Consider the following 27,038-nt stretch of genomic DNA (forward strand, 5'->3'; position numbering starts at 1 on the left):
TGGAAACCTACTCTATACCCAGAGTTTTTCTACCGAAGCAGACCAGGGTGCATGCCCCCTGGGTTTCAGTCCTAACCCCCGAATTACTCGCGCTCTTCAGGTGGACGGACTGGAGATTGATGAAACATTCCTTGTGTAAAAATACAATTTAGGGATGGCATTTGACTATTAGCTATGTGTGAGCTGGGGAACGAAATTTGGTCTACGAGCTAGACCACTCGGCCTTCATGCGGAAAACACATTACTCGAAAGAGTGAGGAGACAATGGCTCCCATGCTATAAATATAGTCGCACCCAAGGAGAAGATTATAATCTAAAGGTCCTTGGACTACCATTACGTTCATATAAATGGTTTTCCTTCTCAAAGTTATAGGCACATTTGGAAGGATCCCTAACGGTCGACTGGTTCCTTTGTCAAAGCCCGTCATATTTTTCATCTCAGGCATCAGCGATGGAAAACCAAGTGCTTTCCAAGCATTTGAGGAAAGGATACTCACAGAAGCCCCCTCATATATTATGGTACTGACCATGACCATTCTGTAGATTTGAACAATGATTCGGAATGGTACACTAGCTAGTAAACGGGGTCTGCCTAGTAGATTCCAATCAAAGGAAACGACTAGGTTGCTCGAAGGTGGGACCGAATAAACGGCCGGGTATGACTCTGACAAACTTCCTTCCTATGGTAAAGGAACGGGTAAATTGCCCCCATGGTCATCGGAGTCTATGTTTACGAAAATAATTTGAACGGTGTCATTCTCATTCTCTTCGGTGATTGTATCATCTGAAGATGGACCTTCCGAAGACAAGACTGGGTCGACTGCCACCTCAACCTTTTGACTCTCGTCTGGTATGGATTCAGTGGGTTTATCTTCAATGATAGATGCTTCGATCGACCACAAAGTTGTGTCTGTCAGATTTTCAACTAGTGATGGACTCAGAAAGAGTTTCTTGTATCCAGGAGGAAGCCACAGCGGTGAAGCGGGATGGTTATCCAAGACTCTTTTAGCTTCGTCTAGGAAGGGACAATGGTGGATGACATGATTTCCTTCACATAGTTTGCAAGGAAATTTACATCTTCCTTTCTATCCAGAGACTTCATTTTCACTAGTCAATGGTATGCTTTCAACATGATCGTGAGAGGTTGATGACACCGGATTGTGCAAACGACGAGACCAGTCACTTAAGATCCATGGGATACAAGGACAATCTCGATGATAGTGATCCCCTTTGCAAATGACACATGAATATTTAGATCTGGATGGTGTCGTGTGTGTATTTTCGCTAGACGATGCACGGTTACCCCTTTTTGCCTTTGGATCCTTCTTCTACTTTTCCTTCTTCTCCTTCCCCTTCTTCTTCTTCTTAGTTACTTGATTTTTTGCTTTACCAGCTTCATCAAGCGAAGAGGAAGGAGGAGAGGGAGAAACGGATGAAGTAGAAGGTTGGGGGGTAACTCTAGTATCATCTAGTTGCTGACTTGATCGTTCAGGAATCATGGTATTCTGAATGACGGAGGTCGACAAGAGCCATATTGGCAAGCCAATCGTCAATCCTGGAAGTGACAATGTGGCCATATGAGGTACACCAACATCTCCCCAAGAGGAGAAAGGACCTGATTTCCTCCAAGGGGAAATCCTTGGATGGTGGACTCCATTTTCTCAACCTAAGACCAACGAGGGAATAATGACGTTATTCTGATTAAAATAAATTTTAGACGCTTTGACACAACTTGCTTTTTCAATTTTTAAGAGTCAAGAGAAAACAAAAGATGACTCTAGTCGCCTTCGATTTTTAATGAGCCTAAAGTGACAAGTGCTCAGATGGACCTTTTCCTTTAAGGAGTCTGAAAAGGAATGAAAGAGACTACTCTAGAAATCTAGACAGAGGGATTACCAAACCAATCACAAAAGTGCAAAATACTTTTTACAGTATGACAGTCAATCTTCCCGAATGCTGTGTTCAGTGCATTGCGATCGATAGGGCTGCAGACACGGCTTCCTAAGGATAAAGGATATAGCCTATTGTGGTCTCCCAATATATACTCGACGGTACGTGGGAGCACAAGTCTGTACTAGCACTTGTCGTCTCAAAGAGGAGGAATCACCCAACCAACAATGAAAGCGATAGTTACCAGGCTTTACAACGCCGAAATACGTCTCTAGCCTAGACTTCTAAATTTTGTGCGTTAGGTTCCAAAGCATTTTTATGTTCATTGAATTTATTTTACACTTGATCTTTCTTAAGAAATTTGCCTTTCAGGTTCACCGCGTGATGTAGATATATAATTCCTAAAATGCAATATAAGATGATAAACAATCGTTTAATCTTCTTTTTGCAATGAAAATCCTAGCTACTAAAGAAAGAGAGATGATATTCTTTCAACATAGAGCAGAGAGAACATACTAGATGCACTGTCCTAAATCAAACCAACAAGCAGTCTAAATGCAAATGCACATGCATGTATTTGTTTTCCGCTTTCTTGATGTGTGAATGACATAAAGAATTCTAAGTACAAATGTGAATAATCTTTTCAAAGTGACAGTACTAACAAATTTCTCTTCAAAAACGAAAGGAAGATAATGAAGACACTTTGCAACTTTGAATTGAAAACAGCTTTCGAAACTTTAAAAACTACTAATTCAAATCAAATACAAGAGTAACTGTATAATCGATCATCAAGAATGATAGGATTCTTTTCTTTGGCTGAAAATGACACTTGCGACACTTCCAAATCAAAAGACGACAGTTTGATTACGCTACTTTTTGTAAAAGAGAACTGTAAATGGCACACAATACATAAAAACATTCACAATTCATTGTACTATGAAGGTGGAATCATGCAAAGGAAGGGAGTTTCCACAGTGGTATACTGATCATAGACAACAAAAATCCTGACTAAAGCTTAAGAGAGTGAACAAAAAAACCAAAATCTGGAAGCAGAAGAGGTCTTATCTAATCAGCGCACCTGCAACACAGGGAAAGTGCGATGCAGTGCACCTACTGCACATGGGAGGTGTGATGCATCCAGATTCCCAAGAGGAGAAAGTGCGATGGTCCAGGGACGAGACTTCAACTTGGTTCTTGGTCACAGTTTGCAACTTAGTTCAGGGATTTAGGCCGAGCTAATGATAGTCAGTAAATAGAAATCACATGGGTTGATCTAATGAGGTTACTAGAGCCACCACTAGGGCAATTAGAATGTTTACAAATTGATTGTTCAGTTTATAAACAAAACCCAGAGATAGACTGAAGCAGCATTGATCTACTTTGCACTTGCATAGAAAATGCAATTCGAAGGCTAGCTGGCTTAACTTTAGGCTCCATCTGTAAGTTTATAAAGCAAACAAGTATAAACAAGCAAACAAGCTATTCAATCCCCAGTGGAGTCACCATTTTGTTATCGGGAAATCTAGTGTCTATGCAGAGCTGCTAGTCCCACTAAGACAGGTAGCTATCATAGAAACAAACAGATTAAAGTTACTTTTGTTTTCCTTTATGAGAAGTAGATAGGAGAGGATCAAAGAATACGAACCTCGATCTTTTGCTTGGTTCTTTACTTGTTCCTTCTCCTCACTGATATGTCTTTTTCGCTTCTCCCTTGACCACTCTGCTTCAAAGAGTACCTGTAAATTCAAAGCAGCATAATACCTTCAAAGTGTAGAGATCTACAATCATAAAAAATATAGGACCAGATATATATTGACCACACAAATGCATATACTATCAGACATACAAGAATGTGGAGGAAAACTTGAATAGATTTATTGATATAAAGATTAGAAGAGAGGATTACAACCCATTGATTTGACCCAGTGTCATCCTCCCAGCATGAAAGCCCTTCTTCACCTCATGAAAAGCTTAGATCACCCAACACAATGATATTCCACCAGGAAACCAACAACACTTCCTTCCAAGATACAAAATTCTAGCCTCTGGATCTCTGGGATGAGGGATCCATATATAGATAATTCAAGGGAGGTGAGTCAGCTTCTAGGATTTTGATTAGTGTCTTCTCTTTGATAGTTCTTGATTCCACTTGGAGATTGATGATCTCTTACTCATCCATGGGCGAATTCAGAGAGGCAAGTGTCACAGGAGAAGTTTCTGGAAGATTCCATGATCATCCACCTCGCAAACTGTCTCTGCCATTTGTCCATTCTCGCCCATCGCACACTACAGAATGGCTTTCTAATATGAATCGCACCTTTTACACTGGGCAGGTGAGATGCATCACACCCTTAGCACTGAGCAACCTGTATGGTCTAGTTTTGACTAGTTCTGAGTAGTTTTCTGTGGAGAACTTCTAGGAGATGATGTAATCAGATGACCTTGTTCCTTTAGGGCATAAAACAACACTTTTAGGGACTTGGAAGCCCTTGGTTTATGGACATATATGATTGGGGTTGCAGTGCCCAAAAATGTCTATAATAGTTGCCCCCTAAAGCATGAGGTCGTTAATCTTTTTATGTCGGGTGAAATGCTTTATCATGAGGATCCGATGTTTTTTGAATTGGAAGGCGACCTGTAATAAGATACAATACAATACATTATCTTCATAACATTTTCATGATCTAGTTGAGGCGAGTATTCCCATGCTCAGCTTTATAAATTCATTTTCATGTACATAGGATAGACAACCGTTTGTGTGGCAGACTGATGATTCTGATAGAGCCATCATCCTTTGATTCGGATGATCATCTGTGCAGCAATGATGTACATTTGATGTCTTTATTTTCCTAAATATATCGCAGCTTGAATGGATGAAACTAGATCTGGGGTCTTCAAACTCGTCCAATCTTCGCCCGAAGTACAAGTCGATCCAGGTGAAAAATGTTCTGGAGTCGAACATGGAAAGACATTGCCTGATTAACAGCCAATGATGTGAGCTGTTAACAGGCGCGAGAGGAATCACCGATAACGATGATGACCCTCAAGGTATGACAGTACAATTCGCGTGGTGTGAAAATGGGACTCAGCGTCCAACACCATGCAAAATCTCTCGGTCGAAGGCCATTGATGTAAACCTGTCACCGAAAGTGAGAAACTTGCCATTGAGGCATGCAAGCTTCAAAGTACTGAAAGGGTTGTTCCTAGGTTGACTTCTTCTATAATGAGCTGATGTCGACAAGAACTGACCCGTCATAGGAGGTCATTAATGAATCCCACATCTATGAGATGGAATGGAGCAAATGACTTTTGGGGGTCAATACATATGTGGTCCTATATTGTTTATGATTGTAGATCTCTGCACTTTGAAGGTATTATGCTGCTTTGACTTTACAGGTACTCTTTGAAGCGGAGTGGTCAAGGGAGGAGCGGAAAAGACTTGTCAGTGAGGAGAAGGAACAAGCAAAGAACCGAGCGAAAGATCAAGGTTGGTATTCTTTGAAACTCTGGGGGGAACGTTTGCTCATTTCTTAGGTTTAATTTTTAACGAGCTTGAACTTCACATAAAAACTGCTCGTGATAATGGTCATCGATTATTTGATTTCACCGCTAACACTTTGTTCTTTCGACGGTCGTACTGTCTGTTCAATTGCTTCATCAAACCGATTAGAAATGAACAATACATGCTTGAAAAATGAGTTAAAACACTAATACCTTACTCGAATTACGTGAAAAGTAATTTAAAAGTGGTTTTTACCCCTCATTTTACCATTTCATTTGAACTTTGGTTTGTTGGAGCTTTGGAGGTGCCTTCCCCCCTTGATTTTCACTAGCTGATTCTGGGAGATTCTGTGGACGATTCTCGGCACCGTCTGGACCAGGTAAGAGCTAAACCTGAGCTCTTTAGTTGCATTCCTTCCTTTTTGAATTCTGAGCATGTTTCCCTGTTTTTCTGAGCCCCTGGGGTTTGAAAAATTCACCCTGGCTCCATTTAGCCAGTTAGTATGCATCTCACCCAGTACACTACTGGGGTGCGATGGGCGCAAGAAAGGAAACTTTTGCACTGTTTTCTCATGGAATTTTTGCCTGTTTTTTGCCAAATCAGGACCCTGACTCTTCTCTTGTTTGTTTTGCAGAGATTCATCGGAGAAAAATGGTTGTTACATGGTGAGAACGCAAGCATGAAGAAGAGGACATGGTTGCTTTACATTATCCGAGTACGGTAACTACACTGCGGAACTGTGGCCTGCTCAAGTTTTTCCGCATCTCTAGCATGAGTCAACAAATCAACTTGTTGGAATATTTCCTCGATGGATGGGATCCTACCAACCAGGTGTTCCAGATCAGAGGCAAATCCATCCCCTTGACTGTCGTGGACATCTATTTTTTGACCGGTTTATCGAGGCATGGTGCCCCTCTCTCATTATCAGGTTCCGCCCATGGGGGTGAATCCGTGAGAGATTACATTCGCCGGTACTGCAGAGAGGGATCTCAACTGAGTAGGGACGGAAAGATCAAAATTTGAGATGTCACTGACCGGTCCTTGAGGACCATTCTGTTCACTTTTGCTAGACTAGCTAGTAGTGCAGCTCTTCACATGGCTAACAGGTCCTATATGCAGTACACCTTGGAATGCCTCGAACCAAAGGCGTTCAACTAGTGTGACGCAGTACTCCCTGTGATGAAAGAACAACTGACCAAGGTAAAAAGCAGAAGATCCAAGAATTTCGGCTATGGTTCTATTTTGACACTACTTTTTGTAAAAGAGAACTGTAAATGGCACAAAATACATAAAAACATTCACAATTCTTTGTACTATGGAGGCGGAATCATGCAAAGGAAGGGAGTTTCCACAGTGGTATACTGATCACAGATAGAAAAACTCCTAAATAAAGCTGAAGAGAGTGAACAAAGAAACCAAAATCTAGAAGAAGAAGAAGTCTTATCTGATCGGTGCACCTGTAACACAGGGAAAGTGCGATGCAGCACACCTACTACACATGGGAGGTGCGATGCATCCAGATTCCCAAGAGGAGAAAGTGTGATGGTCCAAGGACGAGACTTCAACTTTGTTCTTGGTCACAGTTTGCAGCTGAGTTCAAGGATTTAGGCTAAGCTAATGATAGTCAATAAATAGAAATCACAGGGGATGATCTAATGAGGTTACTAGAGCCACCACTAGGGCAATTAGGATGTTTACAAATCAATTGTTCAATTTATAAACAAAACCCGGAGATAGACTGAGGCAACATTGATCTACTTTGCACTTGCATAGAAAATGCAGTTTGAAGGCTAGCTGGCTTAACTTCAGGCTCTGTTTGTAAGTTTATAAAGCAAACAAGTATAAACAAGCTATTCTCTCGGTCGAAGTCCATTGATGTAAACCTGTCGCCAAAAGTGAGAAACTTGCCATTGTGGCATGCAAGCTTCAAAGTACTGAAAGGGTTGTTCCTACGTCGACTTCTTGGATAATGAGTTGATGTCGACAAGAAGTGACCCGTCGTAGGAGGGCCTTAATGAATCCCACATCTATGACACGGAATGGAGCAAATGACTTTTGGAGGTGAAAATGATCTGATGATACAGGGTTGCGCTCATGAAAGAATGAAGCGTAAAGGTATTGCAGCGGATGAGACACAAGATGGGTTGGTGAATTCTATGATCGACTTCTCTTGAACATATCGGCGACACTGAAATGGATTGGTAGCGTTAACCCCAAATATGGATGGTACGGTGGACTAGTGGTAATATGACCGATGAACGGAATAACCCAACCCGACTCAATCATGGTGATGGAGTGAAAGTGTCATGTTCAAGAGCGACTCACTACCAATAAAGTTTCTTCAAGTTTTCTTCCCAATTTTTCCCTTGTCATTGCTGACTAGTACCTCTTTATTTTTATCAATCTTGAGGAGGATAACATATGCTTGTTCTATAATTTTTCCTTTGGGCAAACCCGTCGCTATGTTTTAACGAGCCTAGCGACAGTGAAACTTGTTCTTGTCTATATGGACAAGTTTTTCGCTATTGATTTTAACGAGTTTAACGACAATGATAACTTGGTCCTTTTTCAATTTTAGAGAGTCTGAAAAGGGACGGAAAGGAAACTCCAATAATCCTTTTTCATCATATAATCCCTTAAGTCTGAAAAAGTATAAAATAATACGAAAGGGATGAATTTTCGATAGTTTTAACGAGCCGAACAAGGCAAGTGCTCAATATTTTTGTGTAATAATCCCTCAGGTCCAAAAAGATTAAAATCTAGAGGAGGGATAGCACTTCCTATGACTTTAACAAGCTGGATAGGCCAATTGCTTGGCAATCTTTTCATATTTTACAAGTCAGACGAAAAGAGCTTAAAGGAGACTCGTTTTTTGAGGAACGAGTGATATTTTTAGGTAGCAGCTGATTTCAGGTAAGGTTTGGAATTTTCCAATCATGGCAGTGTCACAAGGATGGCTAACAGAATCACTCTTCGCATCTGTTCCTCAAGAGGGGTAAACAATCAAATGGAGGCAAATGATCGGCTAAAATATAGTGGAGGTGATGATGAGAACACGACAAAGGCTCAAAAGGTGATGATAATGCATTCACAATGGTTATTTACCGGAAATTGGTTCATTTTTTAATGAGCTTAAACTCTGGGGAAAACATTTTCTCATTGCTTAGGTTTAATTTTTAACAAGCTTGAACTTCACATAAAAACTGCTCATGCCAGTCGTATATATAAGGACATCTCATAAATAGATTCCATTTTTTATGGAGCTTGCACCTTTCGAAGCTTTGCTCTACTGCCTCTAACATGCAAGCTAGGAACGACCAACTATTGTCCCAGGGGTTAGCTAACTACTAAGGTCAGGTAGGAAAATTTTCCCTTTACTTTGCTAGTGCCATTTGGCCCTGCGAAGGCGAACGGTCGATTCAACCACTCACCCAACTTAAGCAGTTGAAGTTAGTGGACTATAGAGTTAGCGCTACACTGGTCACTTTTCACTTGCACAAAAACGTTTTGCATGCCCCCAGGTATAGTGAAGTAGAGTCTCTAGGTTTCCCTTCAATTTGCAGACAAAACATTTGTTCTATTGGGAAAGGCCTACCTTCTGACGGAGGTATATTATTCTAGTCTAATCCGATCTTCCTATACGGAAGGGTGTCGGACCGGTCATATATCCTTCGTGGAAACCTACTCTATACCTAGAGTTTCCCTGCCGAAGCAGGCCAGGGCGCATGCCCCCTGGGTTTCAGTCATGACCCCCGAATTACTTGCGTTCTTCAGGTGGTCAGACTGGAGATTGATGAGACATTCCTTGCATGAAAATACCATTTAGGGATGGTATTTGACTATTAGCTATGTGTGAGCCGGGGAATGAAAGCTGGTCTACGAGCTGGACCACTCTGCCTTCATGCGGAAAACACATTACTCGAAAGAGTGAGGAGACAATGGCTCCCATGCAATAAATATAGTCACACCCAAAGAGTAGATTATAGTCTAGAGGTCCCTGGACTACCATTACGTTCGTATAAATGGTTTTCCTTCTCAAAGTAATAGGCACATTTGGAAGGATCCCTAACGGTCGACTGGTTCCTTTGTCAAAGCCTGTCATATTTCTCATCTCAAGCATAAGCGATGGTGAACCAAGCGCTTTCGAAGCAATTGAGGAAAGGATACTCACAGAAGCCCCTTCATCTATGATGGTACCAACCATGACCATTCTGTAAGCCATAGACATTTTGTCATAGACATTTTTTCATAACTACCATTTTGTCAGATTGTAACCCCATGACTTATATATTGTCACGACAATTACTGGGGGGAAAATATTCAAAATGGATAGCAATTATACAAGAGTTTGATCTGGAATTCATAAAATCCAAATCGAAGAAAGCCCTGGTTTTCACGAAGTTACTATGCAATCTCCCATCATCATCCAACGATGCAACATTAGAAGAAGCGATCGTGGATGAATCTTTGTTTTTGATATCTTCAAGCAATCCATGGTATGGAGACATAATAATATATCTACAAACCCAAACATATAGGTCTAATACCTCCCGCTCGGAACAACGATGCATTCGATACCAAGCAAAAGACTACGTGATCGTCGATGATACGCTTTACCATCGTGGTGTCGATACAGTTCTGTGGAGGTGCCTCACCCATGAGGAGGCTGAAAAAGTCCTAAATGATTGCCATTCAGGCGCGTGTGGGGGGAATCAATCTGGTTACGCTACGGTGCAAAATATTTTACGAGCAGGATACTTCTGGCCAACAATGTTCAAAGATTGCATAACCACAGTAAGAAGTTTCCGTGCCTGTCAAATCTTCGATCGCAAAACCAGAATACCACCCGCACCTCTGCAACCAGTAGTTGTTGTTGGGCCATTCGCAAAATGGGGCATAGGTTTCATGACATGTAACCCCACCTCGGCCGGGGGGCATGGGTATATCATAGTCACAGTAGACTATTTTACCAAATGGGCCGAGGCGATGCCTACATTAAACAACAGCGGCGAAACGGCTGCCCTCTTCTTTTTCAATCATGTAGTCTCCAGATTCGGTATTCCACAGGCCATAGTTATAGATCATGGATCGCATCTTTTCCATCACATGATGATTGAGTTGGCTGCCAAATTAGGACTGTCCCACGACAGCTCTACTCTGTATTATTCGCAAGCTAATGGACAAGTTGAGGCAATCAACAAGGTCCTAAAGTGCATGCTGCAAAGGATGATCGGAGTCCATAAATTGAGTTGGCACCTGATCTTGTACTCAGCCTTGTGGGCATACCGGATGTCAGTGAGGAATGCAACCAGGTTTACACCCTTTCAATTGGTGTATGGCCTGGAAGCGATCTCACTAGTTCAGTGTGAAATCTCGTCCCTCAAGCTCATAGTCGACCTCCTCCCCGGAACTTCAGAAGTGGAGGCTCGTTTCTTAGAACTAATCTGATTGGATGAAACCTGTTGTGATGCCGCTTTGGCTAACGGAGCCCATAAGAAACGAGTCAAGGCACAGTTCGACAAGAATGTCAAACCCCGTGTCTTCTCAGAAGGTGACCTAGTCTTACTTTATGACCTGGAGTCTGATAAGTTGGGAGCAGGTAAGCTCATGTCTTGATGGATGGGCCCCTATATTGTCAAGCATGTACTAGAAAAAGGGGCCTACGAGTTAGTGGATTATGATGGGATTCCACTGGCAAAACCCTGCAACAGGTTGTACCTTAAGCGTTACTATGCTTAGCTCAGTATAGTAACCCCTGTGCTTGTGTTACACTTTTGTTTTCGCTAAGGGTATTTGTTTTGGTTAGGTAATCCACTTTTGCATGTGTTGTAGATGTCGAACCTATTGGAATCATTTGTTGGATATGTCGACGGAGCGAGTCGTAGTTCGCGGAACCTATCTTCTGCGGATTGGGCCATCTTTGATCTAAGCAGCGAGTTAGTAAGTTTCAAAGGGGTATGTATTGGTCTGTCAACAAACAACATCGCTGAATACAGTGCGTTGATATAACTCCTCTCTGATGCCATTATGCATGGCATACGTCGACTAGTCGTCAGGCTAGACTCACAACTCGTCATTCTACAACTCACCGGTATCTACTCCGTACGGAATCCAGCTATCTATCGCATGTTCCTAAGGGTCAAGATTTTGGAAAGGCAGTTTGATTCTATTCAATATCAGCATATTTCCAGAAACTTAAACACATTAACAGACTCATTGGCAAATTATGTGTTAGATAGACATTTGCAACATTTATAAAAGAAGCATTTCATCAATATTTGCATCAAGATCATGTAACTTAACCAAAATAAAGCTCTGAAAATCATATATATATATATATATATATATATATATATATATATATATATATATATATATATATATATATATATAACTGTTTATGGTTCATACATAATGTTCTGCGATCAAGAAAAAATCAGTCAAATGACCCAAAACTCAAAATGCTAGGGGGCACCCTAGTCTAATGATGCTGGTGATAGCAAGTCACCACCTGTGCAATCATGCGTAAAAGCCTAGTCCATCGACGTGGCACGCCAGTAGTATGTCGCTACAGCCTCAAAGGAAACTCGTCGGTCCTCACGTCTAGGATACCAAGAGTGAGACCCTTGACCTACTCCTGTAATGCTGCAAGAGTCTCGGCCACATCCAGGTCGCGAACGATAGCCCTCCCTATAGCCTCTCCTGCTAGAGCGGCAGCTGGTGCTCTCAGGCGTACTGCTAGTTACACTGGTCCGATATCTGCATGAGCACAAGATTTTTTTATTAGCCTTGATAGAAGAAAACATAAGAACATTATAAAAACAATAAACAAGGATATGGTCAAAGAATTTACCTATAGCACCCCACTGCTCACCAGTTGGTAGCACCAAATCTGGGTCACCTCAGAAATCCATACCAGCATATGGACACTCGGCATAAACCATCTCCTGATGGTTAAACCACTCGAAGAAGGTATCAGAGAAAGAAACTTGGGACTGACCAGCATGTCAGGCCATGAGGTCAACCCATCTCTGCATCCGTGGCTCAATCAGTGGAGGCAAACCAAGTGAGATGTACTGTAGCTGCATCAGTGGGATCTTTTCCAAGGCAAAAGCGGTCAAAATAGAACCATAGCCAAAATTATTGGATCTTCCACTTTTTACCTTGGTCAGTTATTCTTTCATCACAGGGAGTACTGCATCACACCAGTTGAACACCTTTGGTTCGAGGCATTCCAAGGCGTACTACATATAGGACCTGTTAGCAACGTGAAGAGCCGCATTACCAGCTAGTCTAGCAAAAGTGAACAGAATGGTCCTCAAGGACCGTTCAGTGACATCTCGAACGTTGATCTTGTTGTCCCTACTCGACTGAGATCCCTCTCTATAGTACAGGCGAATGTAATCTCTCATGGATTCGCCCCCACGGGCGGAACCTGATAATGAGAGAGGGGCACCACGCCTCCATAAACCGGTCAATAAATAGATGTCCACGACATTCAAGGGGATGGATTTGCCTCTGATCTAGAACACCTGGTTGGTAGGATCCCATGCATCGAGGAAATATTGCAACAAGTTGATTTGTTTCCTCATGCTAGAGATGCGAAAAAACTTGAGCAGGCCACAGTTCCGCAGTGCAGTTACCGTACCTAGATCACATAAAGCAACCATGTCCTCTTCTTCATGCTCATGTTCTCGCCATGTAACAACCATTTTTCTCCGATGAATCTCTGTAAAACAAACAATAGAAGAGTCAGGGTCCTGATTTGGCAAAAAACAGGCAAAAATTCCATGAGAAAACAGTGCAAAACTTTCCTTTCTTGTGCCCATCGCACCCCAGCAGTGTACTAGGTGAGATGCATACTGACTGGCCAATGGCCAGGCTAGTATGCATCGCACCTTTTGATATAGGAAGGGTGCGATGGAGCCAGGGCGAATTTTTCAAACCCCAGGGGCTCAGAAAAACAGGGAAACATGCTCAGAATTCAAAAAGGAAGGAATGCAACTGAAGAGCTCAGGTTTAGCTCTTACCTGGTCCATATGGCACCAAGAATCGTCCACAAAATCTCCCAGAATCAGCTAGTGAAAATCAAGGGGGGAAGGCACCTCCAAAGCTCCAACAAACCAAAGTTCAAATGAAATGGTAAAATGAGGGGTAAAAACCACTTTTAAATTACTTTTCACGTAATTCGAGTAAGGTATTAGTGTTTTAACTCATTTTTCAAGCATGTATTGTTCATTTCTAATCGGTTTGATGAAGCAATTGAACAAGCAGTACGACCGTCGAAAGAACAAAGTGTTAGTGGTGAAATCAAATAATCGATGACCATTATCATGAGCAGGTTTTATGTGAAGTTCAAGCTCGTTAAAAATTAAACCTAAGCAATGAGCAAACATCCCCCCCAGAGTTTAAGCTCATTGAAAAATGAACCAACCTCCAATAAATAACCATTGCGAACGCATTATCATCATCTTTTTGAGCCCTGGTCGTGTTCTTACCATCACCTCCACTCTGTTTTAGCCGATTATTCACCTCCATTTGATTGTTTACCCCTTTTGAGGAACAACTACGAAGCGTGATTCTGTTAGCCATCCTTGTGACACTGTCATGATTGGAAAATTCCAAATCTTACCTGGAATCAGCTGCTACCCGAAATTATCACTCGTTCCTCAAAAAAGCGAGTCTCCTTTAAGCTCTTTTCATCTGACTCGTAAAATATGAAATGATTGCTGAGCAGTTGGCCTCTCCATCTCGCTAAAGCTACCGGGAGTGCTAACCCTCCTCTAGATTTTAATCTTTTTGTACCTAAGGGATTATTACACAAAAATATCGAGCGCTTGTCTTGTTCGGCTCGTTAAAACTATCGAAAATTCATCCCTTTCGTATTATTTTATACTTTTTCAGACTTAAGGGATTACATGACAAAAAAGGATCACTGGAGTTTCCTTTCCGTCCCTTTTCAGACTCTCTAAAATTGAAAAAGGATCGAGTTGTCTTTGTTGTTGAACTCGTTAAAACCAATAATGACAAACTTGTCCATGCAGACAAGAACGAGTTTCACTGTCCCTAAGCTCGTTAAAACATAGCGACGGGTTTGCCCGAAGGGAAAATTATAGAACAAGCATATGTTATCCTCCTCAAGCTTGATAAAAATAAAGAGGTACTGGTCAGTAATGACCGGGGAAAAATTGGGAAGAAAACTTGAAGAAACTTTATTGGTAGCGAGTCGCTCTTGAACATGACACTTTCACTCCATCACCATGATTGAGTTGGGTTGGGTTATTTCTTTCACCAGTCATATTACCATTGGTCCACCATACCATCCATCTTTGGGGTTAACACTACCAATCCATTTCAGTGTCACCAATAATTTTAAGAGAAGTCAATCAGGGAATTCACCAACCCATCTTGTGTCTCATCCACTGCAATACCTTTACGCTTCATTCTTTCATGACCGCCACCCTGAACCCTGTATCATCAAATTATTTTCACCTCCAAAAGTCATTTGCTCCGTTCCATGTCATAGATGTGGGATTCATTAAGGCCCTCCTACAACAGGTCACTTCTTGTCGACATTAGCTCATTATCCAAGAAGTCAACCTAGGAACAACCCTTTCAGTACTTTGAAGCTTGCATGCCTCAATGGCAAGTTTCTCACTTTCAGCGACAGGTTTGCATCAATGGCCTTCGACCGAGAGATTTTGCGTGGTTTTCGACACCAAGTCCCATTTTCATACAACGCGAATTATACTATCGTACCTTAAGGGTCATCATCATTATCGGTGATTCCTCTCGCGCTTGTTAACAGCTCACATCATTGGCTGGTAATCAGGCGATGTCTTTCCATGTTCGACTCCAAAACATTTTTCGCATGGATCGAATTGTACTTCGGGTGAAGATTGGACGAGTTTGAAGACCCCGGATCTAGTTTCATCCATCCAAGCTGCGATATATTCAGGAAAATAAAGACATCAAATGTACATCATTACCGCATAGATGATCATCCGAATCAAAGGATGATGGCTCTATCAGAATCATCAGTCTGCCACACAGATGGTTGTCTATCCTATGTACATGAAAATGAATTTATAAAGCTGAGCATGGGAATGCCCGGCTCAACTAGATCATGAAAATGTTATGAAGATATTGTATTGTATGGTATCTTATTACAGGTCGCCTTCCAGTTCGAAAAACCTCGGATCCTCATGATAAAGCATTTCACCCGACATCAAAAGATTAACGACCTCATGCTTTAGGGGGCAACTGTTATAGACATTTTTGGGCACTACAACCCCAATCATATATGTCCATAAACCAAGGGCTTCTGAGTCCCTAAAAGTGTTGTTTCATGCCCTAAAGGAACAAGGTCAGCTGATTACATCATCTCCCAGAAGTTCTCCACAGAAAACTGCTCAGAACTGGTCAAAATTGGACCATGTAGGTTGCTTAGTGCTAAGGGTGCGATGCATCTCACCTGCCCAGTGTAAAAGGTGCGATGCATACTGGAAAGCCCTTCTATAGGGTGCGATGGGTGAGAATGGACAAATGGCAGAGATAGTTTGCGAGGTGGATGATCATGGAATCTTCCAGAAACTTCTCCTGTGACACTTGCCTCTATGAATTCTCCCAGGGATGAGTAAGAGATCATCAATCTCCAAGTGGAATCAAGAACTATCAGAGAGAAGACACTAATCAAAATCCCAGAAGCTAACTCACCTCCCTACAATCATCTATATATGGATCCCTCATCCCAGAGATCTAGAGGCTGGAATTTGTATCTTGTAAGGAAGTGTTGTTGGTTTCCTGGTGGAATATCATAGTGTTGGGTGATCTAAGCTTTTCATGAGGTGAAGAAGGGCTTTCATGCTGGGAGGATGACACTGGGTCAGATCAATGGGTTGTAATCCTCTCTTCTAATATTTACATCAATAAAGTTATTCAAGTTTTCCTCCACATTCTTATATGTTTGATAGTATATCCATTTGTGTGGTCAATATATCTGGTCCTATATTGTTTATGATTGTAGATCTCTGCACTTTGAAGGTATTATGTTGCTTTGACTTTACAGGTACTCTTTGAAGAGGAGTGGTTAAGGGAGGAGTGGAAAAGACTTGTCAGTGAGGAGAAGGAAAAAGCAAAGAATCGAGCAAAAGATCAAGGTTGGTATTCTTTGATCCTCTCCTATCTACTTCTCATAAAGGAAAACGAAAGTAACTTTAATCTATTTGTTTCTAAGATAGCTACCCATCTTAGTGGGAGTAGAATCTCTGCATAGACACTAGATTTCCTGATAACAAAATGGCGACCATACTGGGGAGCGAATAGCTTGTTTGCTTGTTTATACTTGTTTGCTTTATAAACTTACAAACTGAGCCTGAAGTTAAGCCAGCTAGCCTTCAAACTGCAATTGCTATGCAAGTGCAAAGTAGATCAACGTTGCTTCAGTCTATCTCTGGTTTTTGTTTATAAACTAAACAATCGATTTGCAAACATCCTAATTGCTCTAGTGGTGGCTCTAGTAACCTCATTAGATCATCCCCTGTGATTTCTATTTACTGACTATCATTAGCTCAGCCTATATCCTTGAACTAAGCTGCAAACTGTGACCAAGAACCAAGTTGAAGTGTTACAGGGAAAGTGTCTATTTAGAACTGCTCTATCCCACTAAGGTGTGACAGCTGCCTTAGAAACAAACAGAGAAAAGATACTTTTGTTTTTCCTTTATGAATTATAGATAGAGAGGAACAGAAAGACCAACCTCTGTCTTGCGCCAATCTCCTGATTTGATCCCTCTCTTCTTTGATAGTCCTCAGCTACCTGCTCCCTTGCACACCCTAGCTTCACAAGGTACCTGTAAGATCACAGAAGAATAGCACTATACAAATACATGGATCTATAATCATAAACAATCTAGGGTCAGATGTAAATTGACCATACAAATGTAACAAGCATCAATGACACAAAAAGCATGGAGGAAAACTCAAATAGCTTTTATTGATAAACAAGAAAAGAGCCAAGAGGAGTTATAACCGGTTGTTCTGACCCAGCATCAACCTCCCAGCAAAGAAGCCCCTCTTCACCTCAAACAAAGCTTAGATCACCCAACAATCTGATGTTTGTCTCAGAAAACCAACAGCAATTCCTTACAATATGCAAAATTCCAGCCTCTGGATCTCTGGGATGAGGGATCCATATATAGATATCTGCAAGGGGGATGAGTCAGCTTGTGATTTGATTAGTGTCTTCTCTCTAATAGTTCTTGCTTCCACTTGGAGACTGAGGGCCTCTTACTCATCCTTGGTCGAATTCAGTGAGGCAAGTGTCACAGGAGAAGATTATGGAAGCTTCCATTACCTCTCCACCTCGCGGAATGACACTGCCATTTGTCATTTCTCGCCCATCGCACCCCACAGAAGGGACTTTTGAAATGCAATGCACCCTCACAGTGTATTTGGGTGAGATGCAACGCACCTAGCCAGTGGAGCAGCTGGAATGATCCTGTTTTGACCAATTATGAGCAGTTTCTCATGGATAACTTCTAGGAGAAGCTGTAATCTGTTGACCTTGTTCCTTTAGGGGTTAGAACAACACTTTTAGGGACTTAGGAGCCCTTGGTTTATGGACATTTCATGCTTGGGGTTGTAGGGCCCAAAAATGTCTATAACAGTTGCCCCCTAAAGTATGAGGCCATTAATCTTTTGGTGTCGGGTGAAATGCTTTATTATGAGGATCCGAAGTTCTTTCAATGCTGGGAAGAGACCTGTAATAAGATACAATACAATACATTATCTTCATACTATTTTCATGATCTAGCTGAGGCGGGCATTCCCATGCTCAGTTTTATAAATTCATTTTCACGTACATAGGACAGACAATCGTCTGAGTGTAGACTGATGATTTTGATAGAGCCATCATCCTTTTGAGTGGATGATTATCTGTGCAACAATGATGTACATTCAATGTCTTTATTTCCCTGAATATATATCGCAGCCCGGATGGATGAAACTAGATCCGGGGTCTTCAATCTCGTCCGATCTTCACTCGAAGTACAAGTCGATCCATGTGAGAAATGTTCTGAAGTCGAACATGGAAAGACATCGCTTGATTACCAGTCAATGATGTAAACTATTAACAAGCACGAGAGGAATCACCGATAATGATAATGACCCTCAAGGTACTGCAGTACAATTCACGTGGTGTGAATAAAGGACTTGGCGTCGAACACCACGCAAAATCTTTCGGTCGAAGGCCATTGATGTAAACCTGTCGCCGGAAGTGAGAAACTTGCCATTGAGGCATGCAAGCTTCAAAGTACTGAATGGGGTGTTCCTAGATCAACTTCTTGGATAATGATCTGATGTCGACAAGAAGTGATCTGTCACAGGAGGGCCTTAATGAATCCCACATCAATGACATAGAACAGAGCAAATGATTTTAATGGAGGTGAAAACGATCTGGTGATATAAGGTTCAGGGTGGCGGTCATGAAAGGATGGAGTATAATGTATGGTAGTGAGTGAGACACAGGTGGACTCTCTGAATGACTTCTCTTGAACATATCGGCGACACTGATGTGATGGATTGGTAGAATTAACCCCAAATGTGGATGGTATGGCATTACCATGGTGATGTGACCGGTGAATGAAACAACCCAACCCGACTCGGACATGGAGTGGAAGTTTGATGTTCAAGAGCGACTTGCTACCAACAAAGTTTCTTTGAGTTTTCTTCCCACTTTTCCCCAGTCATTGCTGACCAGTACCTCTTTATTTTTGTCAAGCTTAAGGAGGATAACATATTCTTGTTCTATAATTTGCCCTTCGGGCAAACCCATCGCTATGTTTTAACGAGCCTAGCGATAGTGAAACTCGTTCTCGTCTATAGACAAGTTTCTCGCTATTAATCTTTTTAACGAGTTTAACGACAAAGATAACTCGGTCCTTTTCAATTTTAGAGAGTCTGAAAAGGGACGTAAAGGTAACTCCAAAATTCCTTTTTTGTCATCTAATCCCTTAAGTTCAAAAAAGTATAAAACAATACAGAAGGGATGAATTTTTGATACTTTTAACGAGCCGAACAAAACAAGCGCTAGATATTTTTGTGTAATAATCCCTCAAGTCCAAAAAGATTAAAATCTAGAGGAGGGATAGCACTTCTTGTCCCTTTAACGAGCTGGAGAGGCCAATGGCTCGGCAATCTTTTCATATTTTACGAGTCAGTTGAAAAGAGCTTAAAGGAGACTCGTCTTTTGAGGAACAAGTGATAAAACGGGTAGCAGCTGATTCCAGGAAAGGTTTGGAATTTTCCAATCACGGCAGTGTCACAAGGATGGCTAGTGAAATCACTCTTCGCAGTTGTTCCTCAAAATGGGTAAACAATCAAATGGAGGTGAATGATTGGCCAATGAAAAAGTGGAGGTGACGGTGCAAACACGACCAAGGCTTTAACGGCTGAAGTACTACATTCACGATGGTTATTTACTGGGGAATAGTTCATTTTTTAATGAGATTAAACGCGGGGAGAAACATTTGCTCATGTCTTATGTTTATTTTTTAACGATCTTGAACTATGTGCTAAAACTGCTCGATGCGAGTTTATTTTTTAACGAGCTTGAACCCTGCAGTAACACTGCTCGTGATAAGTTTGCATGCCCCCAGCATAATAATGCAAATCGAGGTGCATGCCCCCCAAGCTTCATTGCATTCAACTTGGTGGTTGGAATGAAGGTTTGCCTTTGAGATTTGGAAAGGGGATTTGTTTCATTTTTTAATGAGGTTGACATAGTAAAAGAACTATCCTCATGACTCCTTGTTTCATTTTTTAACGAGGTCGACACGGGATAAGAACCATCCTCGAAATCCACCGTATTTACAATATTTGATAGAAGATCAAAAACTGAAGGGTGATTAAGGTTGCTGGAATAATCTTCGTGGTAATTCGGAAGATGGGAGCGATGGTGGTAATCTTCCCATGGTGCCTCTCCTATCATCATTGACTGAATGATTCCTTTGTCTATAGAATGTACATGCGACCAAGGATCTGAAGAGGTACCATATTCCTTAGACCTGTCTATCCAAACACTCATTGAGCGTTGATTTGGGTTTGCCCCCCAAGCCAAGAAAATTGATTGCTACAATATTTCTAAAATGTCGATGATCCATGCTGACAAAATGTTTAGGAATCTTCTGAATCCATTAGATATAGAAGATTTCATATTGTAGGTTTCCACTGTGGCCACTTCTGCCAAATTACTCGGAGGTGGTAGGGCAAAAGTACCCATTAAGGTAGGTTCTTTTAGGAGGCCTACTCCAATATTTTGAAGCGAATGATTGCTTCCATGGATCATTGGAATGCTTCCCGTAACTTGTGAACTGTTGGGGAGAAATTTTTTTTGGTCGACGATTGTAATTCCTCCTTGGAAGGGAAATGCAATCTTCCTGAAGTAGGTCGACACAACTGCGGCCATGGCATATATCCAGGGCCTTCCCAGTAGGATGTTGTAATCGATGTTTCCTTCGATTACTTCAACATCAATTTCTACTGTCTTGCCCCCCAGTTCAACTTGCAAGTTACTTAAAATCCCGTATGGAGTGTATGATCGTCCATCAAATGCTTTTAACGTCGTTGACGATCTCGACAAGGGTGGTGAGCCTAAATTTTTCCAGCAACTCATCGACATAATACATGTAGATTCCCCCTCATCAATAATTGTTCGATGAACAATTTTGTTGAGGGCTTTCACTTGAATAAGGAAAGCTAGTTGAGCTGGTAACTGAGGGTCATATCCCTTATGATCAAAGGCCACAAGGTTGGAATCCATTGGGTCAATCCCACCTATTGCTGATAATAAAGCTTGCTTTTGGGAGGGGAAATTTTGTGGTACCTCAAGTGTCGACATAGCGGACGACGATTGGGCCAGGTCCTCTATCAAATTATAATTTTGTGCTACTTTTGCACTAGGATTAAATGTTGATTCGTGTACTACTCCCTTTGGTGACTTTATCATTGGTTCAGGAATGATAGGTGGCACAACTTTGGTCAAAGTTGTTGTTGAACTACTAGGTTTTTCATTAGCCTTGTTATTCGACAGCTATGGATTCCCGTAATCTTTATTCCTTTTCAAAGCATCATTTTGCTGCTTTGAGATAGACAACATAAGCACTTGGGATCGGGAAGCATGTTGATTAGCAACCAGTTTTGTTCCCGGGTTTGGAAACGGATCAGTCAATACCGCTGAGGTTTTTGAACTCTTAAAGAGTTTCTTAACTTCAGCTATATGTGGACAATCTCTCGTCCGATGATCCTCATCGCATATATGACACCCCGCAGGGGGTTTCCTTTGCCCAGAACGGTTTGCAGAAGCTTTTTCAGGAGATGACTCATACTACTTCTTTTTTCTCCCTTTCTTTTTCTTCTTGCCTCCTGGTTGCTTTAGTTGTTTGCCCTTGTCGGTCAACACGACATTTACTTCTGAGGCAAGAAGTTCCTCATTTGCATTTTGACTAGAAATCTTATGGGCATTTTTAGATGTAGCCTTTGTCGATTTCGTGTCTGTTGTGCCAATCACGCCATCGCCGGCGTGAGAGTCATTGTTTGATTTAGGAGGAGGAGGAATGGAAAATTTTGGTCTAGGAGCGTCAGGTATTTTATCGTAGAGCGTGCCAGACTGAGTGTAAATCAAGTCCAAATATTGTGCACGAACGATAACCTGCTCTTCGGTGACGACCCCCCCTTTTGCCACATCTTCCGTAATGGAAGGCAATAATGACTTAATAAACCATTCAGCCAAAAGCTGATCAGGAACATACGTTTTTACCATTCTACGACGACGTCGCCACTCATGTATATGATCAGATATGTGAGTGGTCGTTGTTTGTTTGAAATTGGTAAGAAGTTTCGTTCCCATTTCGTACCTTATCGGTAACTGAAAATGGGTTAAAAAGGTTGTGGCTAGGGTACTGAAGTTGTCAAATGAAGCTCTGGGCAATTCGATATACCATTTTACTTCCGGACCAGTTAACGTCCTCTAAAAAAAGCAAAGCCTAATCGAATCATCGTTTATGGTGTTTGATGAACACCACAGATGAAAGGTCATCACATGATTCGACAGATCTTCACCTGGATTTCCATTAAATTTAGGAATATCTGATGGAAGTTTATGCGGAATTGTTGGCCACCAAGGGGCATAAGAAATTGGATCATTCGTCAGCCGGTTTAGATCTGGTAATTCTAGAGTTGCTACAAAGGGCAACTGTTGATTCAGGTTAGGCGAAGCATACCCAGGATAAGATGGAATCGCCTGAGCAGTGGGTCTTTGCATACCAGCATAATGTATTTGATGCTGGCAACTTTGACAAGGTTGATGGGTATAACCATTATAATATGGTTGTTGATAACCGCTTTGGAAATGCAGTTGCCCATTACTTACAAAGACTTGTTGCTCAGGTCCTTGATATGATTGCTGGAATGGCGGTTATTGAGATTGAATCAGCCATGGTTGTTGGACCATTTGTTGTTGCCCAATACTGGATGATTGACCAAGATGAGGAGTCATAGTACTTGTTTGGGCCTGAGTCACTCCAGATAAGGAGGCACTACCCTGAGGTTGTGATTGAGTCGTTGAGACAAGAGGCTGTTGTATTGCAACCTGAGAAACTTGAGGTTGACATACAACAGGTAGCGCTTGTACTTGCGATGCAGTCACCATAGCAGGTATAGTGGGAATATTCGACACAGGGTGGACTGGTTGCATTGAATATACAACCCTTGGTTGGTGAGGCGGTATTGGTACCCAACCGATGGATGTAATTCCAGTTTGACCTGAATTTTGTTGTAAACTCCCATATGGTTATTCTCTGGGAGGGAACAATGAAAAGGCATACTGCCCTCCATATGGTGGAAATCCAGTACTTAAAGGGTAGATTGGCCTTTGAAGACACATTGGATCAATTTGTTGAGTTTCAACATAAGAAATACCAGATGATAATCTGGATGAAGACATAGGAACAGCCCATGTCGTCGAAACAATCCCTGATTGGACCCTGGCTTGTTGTTGATAACTTGTCGGGATAGATGGTATACCGGCGAACATTGTTGGAGTAGCAGCAGGAGGTACTGTTGTTGCTGTGTCGGATGACACAGTCCTAGATGTCGACGGTTGTTCAGACATATCTAGTCTATCCAAAAGATCTCCTAGCGATTCTACAAGAACTTGCGATGAAGGAAGACTAATTTTGAAGACCAACGAGGGAAAGGTGATGATTATTCCGTTTAAAATAAATTTTAGATGCTTTGACACAACTTGTTTTTTCAGTTTTTAAGAGTCGAGTAAAAACAAAAGATGACTCTAGTCTCCTTCGATTTTTAATGAGCTTGAAGTGGCAAGTGCTCAGATGGACCTTTTCTGTTAAGGAGTCTGAAAAGGAATGAAAGGGACTGCTCTGGAAATCTAGGTAGAGGGATTACCAAACCAATCGCAAAACTGCAGAACACTTTTTACGGTACGGCAGTCAATCTTCCTGAATGCTGTGTTCAGGGCATTGCGATCGATAGGGTGGCACACATGGCTTCCTATGGATAAAGGATTAAGCCTATTGGGGTCTCCCAAAATATACTCGACGGTACGTGGGAGCACAAGTTCGTACTGGCACTTATCGTCTCAAAGTGGAGGAATCACCCAACCATCAGTGAGAACAACAGTTACCAGGCTTTACGACGCCGGAATACGTCTCTAGCCTAGACTTCTAAATGTTGTGCGTTGAGTTCCAAAGCATTGTTAGATTTATTGAATTTATTTTAAGTTGATCTTGTTTATGAAGTTTTCCTTTCGGGTTCACCGCGAGATGTAAATGTAATTCCTAAAATGCAATCTAAGATGATAAACAAACTTTTTATCTTCTTTATGCAATGAAAATCCTAGCTACTAGGGAAAAGAAAGACAAAATCTTTTCACAAAGAGCAAAGAGCACACTCTAAATGCACTTTCCTAAATCAAGCCAATCAGACTATCTATATGCAAATGCACATGCATGTATTTGTTTTCGACTTTCTTAATATATGAATGCTAAAAAGAAATTTGATGCACAAATCTGAATTTCTTTTCAAGTGACAAATATCAACAAGCTTCTTTCGAAATAAAAAATGGAGACGATTACAACACCTTACGATTTTGAAACGAATACTTGTTCTCGACACTAGAAAATTACAAATTCAGACCAAAAGCAATAGTAACAGGATAATCGACCATCAACAGCAATCAAATTCTTTCCTACGATCGAAATCGACACTTGCGACAGATTCAAATCAAAGGACTGCAGTACAATTACGCTACTTTTGCAAAGGAGAACTGTAAACGACTCAACAAACACACAAAAACATCTACAGTTCTTTTGTACAAAGGAGGCGGAATAACAGTAAGGAAAATGGGTTTCAAACAGACATATACTGATCACAGGTAGAAAAATTCAGGAATAGAACTGGAAAGAATGAATCACAGAAGCCACAGCTGCACAGAGCTAGTCTGATCAGCGCACCTGTAACATAGAGAATCTGAAATGCAGCACAGGTTGTCCACTCGGGAAGTGTGCTCAAATTCAGAATCTCTGAACAGTACCTATGTTGGGCCAGAAACGAGACTCTGTTCGGCTTCCAGGTCACAGTTTGCAGTTCAGTTCTTGGGTTTTGGCCGAGTAAAAAGCAATCAGTAATGCAACAATCAGGGGTAGATCTAAGGAGGATCTAAGAGCTATCATAAGGGCAATCAGATAGTTTGTGAATCAGTTGTTTAAATCATAAACAGATCCAATAGATGGATTGAAGTAGCAGTTGTCTACTTTGCATTTGTTATGGCAAATTCAGTTCGAATGCTACTCGTAAGTTTATGAAACAAACAACAAAGAATGATAAACAAACAAACTAATTATTTCCCTAGTGGAGTCACCATTTTGTTACAGGGAAAAGTGTCTATTTAGAACTGCTCTATCCCACTAAGGTGTGACAGCTACCTTAGAAACAAATAGAGAAAAGCTACTTTTGTTTTTCCTTTATGAATTATAGATAGAGAGGAACAGAAAGACCAACCTCTATCTTGCGCCAATCTCCTGATTTGATCCCTCTCTTCTTTGATAGTCCTCAACTACCTGCTCCCTTGCACGCCCCACCTTCACAAGGTACCTGTAAGATCACAGAAGCATAGCACTATACAAATACATGGATCTATAATCATAAACAATCTAGGGTCAGATGTAAATTGACCATACAAATGTAACAAGCATCAATGACACAAAAAGCATGGAGGAAAACTCAAATAGCTTTTATTGATAAACAAGAAAAGAGCCAAGAGGAGTTACAACCGATTGTTCTGACCCAGCATCAACCTCCTAGCAAAGAAGCCCCTCTTCACCTCAAACAAAGCTTAGATCACCCAAAAATCTTATGTTTGTCTCAGAAAACCAACAGCAATTCCTTACAATATGCAAAATTCTAGCCTCTCGATCTCTGGGATGAGGGATCCATATATAGATATCTGCAAGGGGGATGAGTCAGCTTGTGATTTGATTAGTGTCTTCTCTCTGATATTTCTTGCTTCCACTTGGAGACTGAGGGCCTCTTACTCATCCTTGGTCGAATTTAGTCAGGAAAGTGTCACAGGAAAAGATTCTGGAAGCTTCCATTACCTCTCCACCTCATGGAAGGACATTGCCATTTGTCATTTCTCACCCATCGCACCCCACAGAAGGGACTTTTGAAATGCAACGCACCCTCACAGTGTATTTGGGTGAGATGCAATGCACCTAGCCAGTGGAGAAGCTGCAATGATCCTGTTTTGACCAATTCTGAGCAGTTTCTCATGGAGAACTTCTGGGAGAAGCTTTAATCTGTTGACCTTGTTCCTTTAGGGGTTAGAACAACACTTTTAGGGACTTAGGAGCCCTTGGTTTATGGACATTTCATGCTTGTGGTTGTAGGGCTCAAAAATGTCTATAACATGAAGTCTCATCCCTGGACCATCGCACTTTCTCCTCTTGGGAATCTGGATGCATCGCACCTCCTGTATGCAGTAGGTGCGATGCATCGCACTTTCCCTGTGTTACAGGTGCGCTGATCAGATATGACCTCTTCTGCTTCTAGATTTTGGTTTCTTTGTTCACTCTCTTAAGCTTTATTCAAGAGTTTTGTTGTCTGTGATCAGTATACCACTATGGAAAATCCCTTCCTTTGCATGATTCCGCCTCCATAGCACAAAGAATTGTGAAATTTTTTATGTATTGTGTGCCATTTACAGTTCTCTTTTACAAAAAGTAGTGTAATCAAACTGTCGTATTTTGATTTGGAAGTGTCGCAAGTGTCGTTTCCAGTCAAAGAAAAGAATCCTATCATTCTTGATGGTCGATTATACAGTTACTCTTGTATTTTACTTGAATTAGTAGCTTTTCAAGTGCCGAAAGCAGTTTTCAATTCAAAGTCACAAAGTGTCGTCATTATCTTCCTTTCATTTTTGAAGAGAAATTTGTTAATACTGTCGCTTTGAAAAGATAATTCAGATTTGTACTCAGCATTCTTTATGTCATTCACACATTAACAAAGTGGAAAAAAAATACATGCATATTCATTTGCATTTAGATTTCTTGCTGGTTTGATTTAGGACA

The sequence above is a fragment of the Pinus tabuliformis genome, chromosome X (genome assembly GCF_031772625.1).
Source record: "Pinus tabuliformis cultivar Carrire ecotype Pingquan chromosome X, CPIR1, whole genome shotgun sequence".
NCBI classification, from domain to species: Eukaryota; Viridiplantae; Streptophyta; class Pinopsida; order Pinales; family Pinaceae; genus Pinus; species Pinus tabuliformis.